Below are 6,707 nucleotides of genomic sequence, written 5' to 3'. Positions count from 1 at the left end.
AGGGATGATAAAACAGTGAACTGGTCAACTGTTTTAACCCATGTGTAAGGGGACTGTTAGCCCCTTACTAAAACTCTGTGGGAGTTTTTGGTTTGCCAGCTCCATGCTTTCAAATAGGCCAGTATCAAAAGGGGAAGGGTCCATGAGAAATCAGGGACCTGAGACTGACAGACCCCAGTGACAATGGAAAGCAGCCAACACGCCAGCTCAGCCTGATTGACAGGTTGGACAGGCCAGTGAGGAAAGCAAGAGGCCAGGCCCCATCCTCCCTGTGAGCTGGGATTGTTCTGGGTCTCTCTGAGCAAGGAGAGAGCTGAGAGACAGCTAAGAGCAGTGCAAGCTGTGTGGAGAAGAAGTCCTGCAGCAACAGAGCCAGGCACAGACAGCCCAAGGAGTGCAAGCTGTGCTGAGGGGCAGTTTTGCAGCAACAGAGCCAGACACACACAGCCCAAGGAGTGCAGGCCCTGAGTTGAGCAGCAGACTGGCAGTGCTCAGAGAAGCCAAAAGGGACAGAAGCAATGCAAGGAGCTGGAGACTGGCAAAGCAGCACAGCCTACAGCTGGGTGTGGTGAGCAGCTGGGACCAGCAAAGTGCGGGGAGAGGCTCTGGGCAGGGAGATATCATCAGCCAAGAGGTCCAGCAGGCTAGACTGGGAGAGGGGTCTGGCCACTTAGAGCTTGAGGCTTGTGGCTGTGTGCCAGAGCAAGTGTGTCCAGCCTGCAGCCCCCCTGCAGCACATCCAGGGCCTCTAAGGGGCCTATAAGGAAGAGACAGTGAACTGTCCTTACACTCTGCAGACTGCTGTTTTGATGTCCCCGTGCTACAGAGCAGGGCTGTGTGTTCTCATTTACCCATTCTAATTTTTTTCTTATTCTTTTCTCTTTAAACAGTTGATGTTTAATAAACTGTATTTGCTTAGAACCTTATGAAATGATCACTGGGCCAAGAAAGCATGCAGGGTAAAGAGAGCACCTCGGAGTGGGGACACCCTAACTCCTGCCCCTAGTGACTACAAGGTAGGGGATTAAGCCCCAGGAAACCTGGGCCCAGCCTTGTTGGGGTTTCGAGGACTCTGCTACTCAGGAGAGTGGAGGGGGAGCCCTCAGGATCAGGGAAGCCATGGGGTAAAGGAAGTTGGAGCGGGGACTCAGATCCATTCGCTGGTCCATTTCACTGGGGTGGTATAGAAGCCAGGAAAGTTCCCCACAATAGCGGGACCATTCCCCCGCTTACACGTCCTGCCACAGCTGTGGCTGTGGGTCCTACTGCTGATCCAACTGCAGCCATAGGGTTGCCAGGTGTCCGGTATTGTTCCGGACATTCTGATATTTTTGCCGCCTATCTGGTATAAAAAAAAATCAGAAAATACCGGACACCTAAAATGTCCAGTATTTTCTGGGTTTTTCCCCCTGCCAGGAGGCTAAAATACAGGACACCTGGCAACCCTACACACACTAAGCAACTGAGCCTGGCCCCCACCTCAAACCTCCCCGCTGGGCCCCCCCTTGGATCATCTGCCAGCCCCCCCCCAAATACCCCACACCCTCGCGCTTACCTGGTTCTACAGGAGCTTGTCTTGTGGCTGGAATAGAAAAACAAAATGGCCGGCAGCAAAAATACCTTCTTAAAGGGGCCATGCTGATTTTTTAATTTTTGTTTCCTTAATAACTGCTGTTCCCTTTTATTCTGAACAACTTTGGTCTCCCTCTTTTTTTTCTCAACAGAATTTTTTCCCTAGTGTTTTTTTTTGAGGGGCTGTGTGTGTCAGTATTTTTGGTTAGACCATCTGGCAACCCTAGCCATAACGGCCTTGACATAATATACTTAGACTTTTATAAGGCATTTAACTTGCTTTTACTGATATTGAGAATTCTACTATGCCTCTCACCCAGGGATAGAATATTTATAATAGTCTTTTGAACTTGTTAACCATAGAGAGAGTTAGGTGTAGCTTTCATAACAAAACGTATCCTTTGCTAAATCCCTCCTTTGCAAACTTTATTTAATGAGGAAAATGCCAACAATAGGCCCTGATCTGGCTTAACTGTACAGAGGTGAGCAGCCCCTAATCCCAATAGAGTATTTATGCATATAAAGTGAAGTGTATGTGTAAGTCTTTGCAGGATTAGAGCCTTAACTAGCATGCCTGAAACTACTTGTGCCAGGCAGAAACTGGCTTTATATCAGACAGCAAATGGCAACTAAGTGTTAACTAAATAAGTGGTGAAAATCATTCTGGACCAATGAGAGACATACCAAAACATCACTGCTCATTCACTTGCTTTAGGTTGTATCCTATCTCATGTCTGTTGTTTATGTTTTATTCATTTAGGGCCTGATCTTATTCCTATTGAAGGTAATGGGATAGCATTCATTAATACTTATGAGTATAGGATTGAGTTCTAAGCAGTTGGTGCCCATTTTCTGTTTGGGTTTCTCCTCTTTTACTGTTTAGTGCCCTCTGCCTTTTTTTGCTCAGAGTATGATGAAGGTGTGAAAATAAATAATGATTTCTCCAAAGCAGCATGGAAACCTCAAAGAAGAACTATAGCAGCAAGTGCATGAAGGAATTCAGAAGAGCAAACCGGTTTGCAGGGTTTATAGAATCTCAGAAAAATGGATTTAAATAAATTTCTAATCCACCCTTACTAGTTATCAACCCATGGCATATGTCAAAGGTCTCTAATTTTTGGCTGGCCTTGATTCAGAGGATTGGAGCTTTTAATAAAAACTAGAGATGGAAAAAAAGCGAATGGGTCAGCTAGTACAGCCTCCCGCCAGTGCGTGGAATAAAAGTACCAATGATTTGCCTGATGGGGTCATGGATGATAACATTTTGTAGATTATGGGATACCTTAGTTAATCTCGGAGATTTCTTTGAATTACAAAGCAGCAGCAGAAACAGAGAGTTGATGCTTAGACTCCCCTTTCTGAAGGCCATAGAGCCCAGAGCAGGATCTTTGAGTCAGAAGTGTAAAACTAAGCAACAGGGAAGAGGAAACAGTCTTGTTAAGCTTTTAGGTTTATGTGAGGCTAGAGAGAAACTGGATAAAGGGAGGCTGCTGCTTGAGGGCTCAGAAAGAGTTTCTTGTGTACAGTTTTGTCAATACCCCTATTTGAGCAAACAGATTCATGTACATTTTGTAAACAAGGGATGTATTTGGCTCTCCAGCTGTGGGGACTGATCTGGCCTTAGGTGTGCTCACTAGTGGAGGCCACTCCCGCAAGTATGCTCAGAGTATGACTATGGGATCAGGCCCTGCGGATGAGATAGGAGGAGAAATGCCTAATTTGTTTTGGGGTTACTGGTTCTTTGGCTTGTGCTAGGGTGCCAAGCAGCTCATTAGCCATGGGCAGCCTCAGGACTTAGGCAGCTTTACAAATTCCCAGCTGTGGAAACTTAGGTACCTCTTGGGTTAAGCATCAACAGAGCAATGGTTGGGAGGATGTCAGTGTCATCTGAATATTGGGCACAGGCACCTAACGAGGTAGTTAGGCCTACGTACCTTTCTGAATTTGGCACTTATTGTGTACGTGCCTGACTTTCCCGTCTGTCCCATGCAGATGAAGCTTTCTGAACATAAAAACAGAAGAATGGCTATACTGGGTCAGACTAGCCCGGTGTCCTCTCTTCTGATAGTGACCAATGCCAGGTGCCCCAGAGGGAATGAACAGAACAGGGAATCATCAAGTGATCCATCCCCAGTCATCCATTCCCAGCTTCTGACAGAGGATAGGGACACCATTCCTGCCCATATAGCTAATAGCCATTGATGGACCTATCTTCCATGAATTTATCTAGTTCTTTTTTGAGCCCTATTACAGTCTTGGCCTTCACAACATTCTCTGGCAAGGAGTTCCACAGATTGTGCATTGTATGGACAAATACTACTCTTTGTTTTAAACATGCTACTTACTCATTTCATTTGGTGACCCCTAGTTCTTATGTTATGGGAACAAGTAAATAACGTTTCCTTATTCACTTTTTCAACACCAGTCATGATTTGATAGACCTCTATCATATACCCCCTTGGTCTCCTCTTTTCTAAGATGAAAAGTTCCAGTCTTTTTATTCTCTCTTCATATGACAGCCATTCCAACCCCCTGATCGTTTTTGTTGCCCTTTTCTGAACTTTTTCCAATGCTACAATATCTTTTTTGTGATAAGGTGACCATATCTGCACTCTGTTCAAGATGTTGGCATATCATGGATTTATATTGGGTAATAAGATGTTTTCTGTCTTATTCTCTATCCCCTTTTGAATGATTCTTAACATTGTCTGTCTGTTTGTTTTTTGATTGCTGCTGCACATTGGGGCTACGTCTAGACTGGCCCCAAATTCCGGAAAAGGGATGCAAAGCAGGTAAGTCAGCATAGGGAAATCCGCGGGGAATTTAAATATCCCCCGCGGATTTAAATAAACATGTCCGCCGCTTTTTTCCGGCTTGGGGAAAAGCCGGAAAAAAAGCGTCTAGACTGGCGCGATCCTCCGGAATAAAGCCCTTTTCCGGAGGATCTCTTATTCCTACCTGAAAGGAATAAGAGATCCTCCGGAAAAGGGCTTTATTCCGGAGGATCGCGCCAGTCTAGACGCTTTTTTTCCGGCTTTTCCCCAAGCCGGAAAAAAAGCGGCGGACATGTTTATTTAAATCCGCGGGGGATATTTAAATCCCTCGCGGATTTCCCTATGCTGACTTACCTGCTTTGCATCCCTTTTCCGGAATTTGGGGCCAGTCTAGACGTAGCCTGGATGTTTTCAGAGAACTATCCACAATAAATCCAAGATCTCTCTCTTGAGCGGTGACAGCTAAATTATTCCCCATTGTTTTATACATATAGTGGGGATTATTTTTCCAATACACATTACTTTGCATTTATTAGTATTAACATTTTGTTGCCCAGTCATTTAGTTTTCTGAGAACTAGTCATTTAAGGTGTCAAGAAGCTTTATCTCTGCATCCTATCCTGAGGTGATATGTACCCAGTCAGTATGAGGATAGTTGAAATCCCCCACTGTTACTGATTTTTTCATTTTGATAGCCCCTCTAATCTTACGTAGCATTTCATAGTCACTATCACTATCCTGGTTAGGTGGTCAGTAATATATCCCTACTGCTATATTCATAGTATTAGAGCATGGAATTGATATCCATAAAGTTTGTATGCAACAGTTTGGTTCATCCATTTTTGATTCTATGCTTTCTTTCACATATAGTGCCACCCCCTACCAGCACGACCTGTTCTGTCCCTCCAATATATTTTGAATCCTGGTATTACTGTGTCCCATTGATTATCCTCATTCCACCAAGTTTCCGTGATGCTTGTTATATAAATATTCTCATTCAATATGAGGCACTCTAGTTCACTCATCTTATTATTCAGACTTCTACTGTTTCTCTGTAGCACTTTAAAAACTTGTTACTGCTTTGCTGTCTGGCATTATATGATGTGATTGAATGGGACAACATAGAGATGCCGTGAAAGTAAATTCACTAGCGTTTGAGATGCTATTCTTGCTGACCACCTACAGGATCAAATATTAGGCAGATCATCTGTCTAATTTTAATAAACAGTCACTTAGAAATAAATACTTTACATTGCAATAAATATGGCAAACGCATACTGTGCATATCAACAATACCATTACCACTATTCAAGGAACCCAAAGCGATAAGATCACTTAGCTGTGTTTCAACAGGGAATACAAAAACAGTTCATCCAAAACTAATAGAAAAGCAAAACCCAAATCAAACCCAGACTGATCACAAAAACTGGTATCATGCCCATGCTAACAGTGAAATCCCATTACTTTGGAGGCAATTATTCCTTCTGCCAAGGACAACAAGGTGCAATAGCTGCACAAAAGGGAAATATTTGCTAAGCATGTGGAAACTCTGCTCCCCTCTAAACAATTAAGATAAACTCTATGACTCCTCTAGGGCAACATGATGAGAGAGACTATGAGAAAATAGCTTCTCAGATTTTACAAACTTCTGTGACTATTACACCTTTACTGCCTCTGAAATGTTTTTGTGCCTGGTGCTGCTGCCATTAGCTCTTAACAGATTGGTCTGCTGCAGGGGATTCATTCTTTCTAGAGACAAGCTGAGAGCAGAGGAGTGACTCATTTATCACTAACTCAGCTTAGCAGTCAGAAAAGTGGCAATAATAGTTAGCTGATATGGACAATAAAAGGGCAGGTCTCTTTGTTCACATGACCTGGGGTAGGTTTTGACAAACAGCTGTTCACAAAATTGGATATGGTGCTGGCTTTGAGACAGATGGACTCATCAGTGGGATATTGGTAATGCTAAAGGTAAATTACAGAGAACTTGCTCCAGGGTGAGCTACATTATCTTTTCACCTGAAGAAAACTCAGCGGTTGATGGCATCTTTTGCCTTGATTGTTCATTCTTTTTTTCTCTTAAAGAAGCCTCCAGACTACCCAGAGAGAGAGAGAGAAAGAGAGAGGCGGGTGTGCGAATGCTGCTCTGGCATAGTGAATGTTGTTGTGCCTTTTGATTTTCATATCCTACATTACACAGCTGCTCTTTTGATGATTCTTTGTCCTAGATTGTTGTGGTACAAGTCTCTAGACTTCTGCAGTTGATTTGCAATGAGTTTGATAGCTTTTTTGTTATTTTACTGTGTTTCTGCACAGTCTTTTATCATTTTTATTCTGATATTGGGGTGCAGGGCGGGAGCG

Source organism: Pelodiscus sinensis, chromosome 2 (assembly GCF_049634645.1).
Source record: "Pelodiscus sinensis isolate JC-2024 chromosome 2, ASM4963464v1, whole genome shotgun sequence".
In the NCBI taxonomy this organism is placed as follows: domain Eukaryota; kingdom Metazoa; phylum Chordata; order Testudines; family Trionychidae; genus Pelodiscus; species Pelodiscus sinensis.
The sequence above is the reverse complement of the archived record's forward strand: the minus strand, read 5'-3'. Positions refer to the sequence as shown.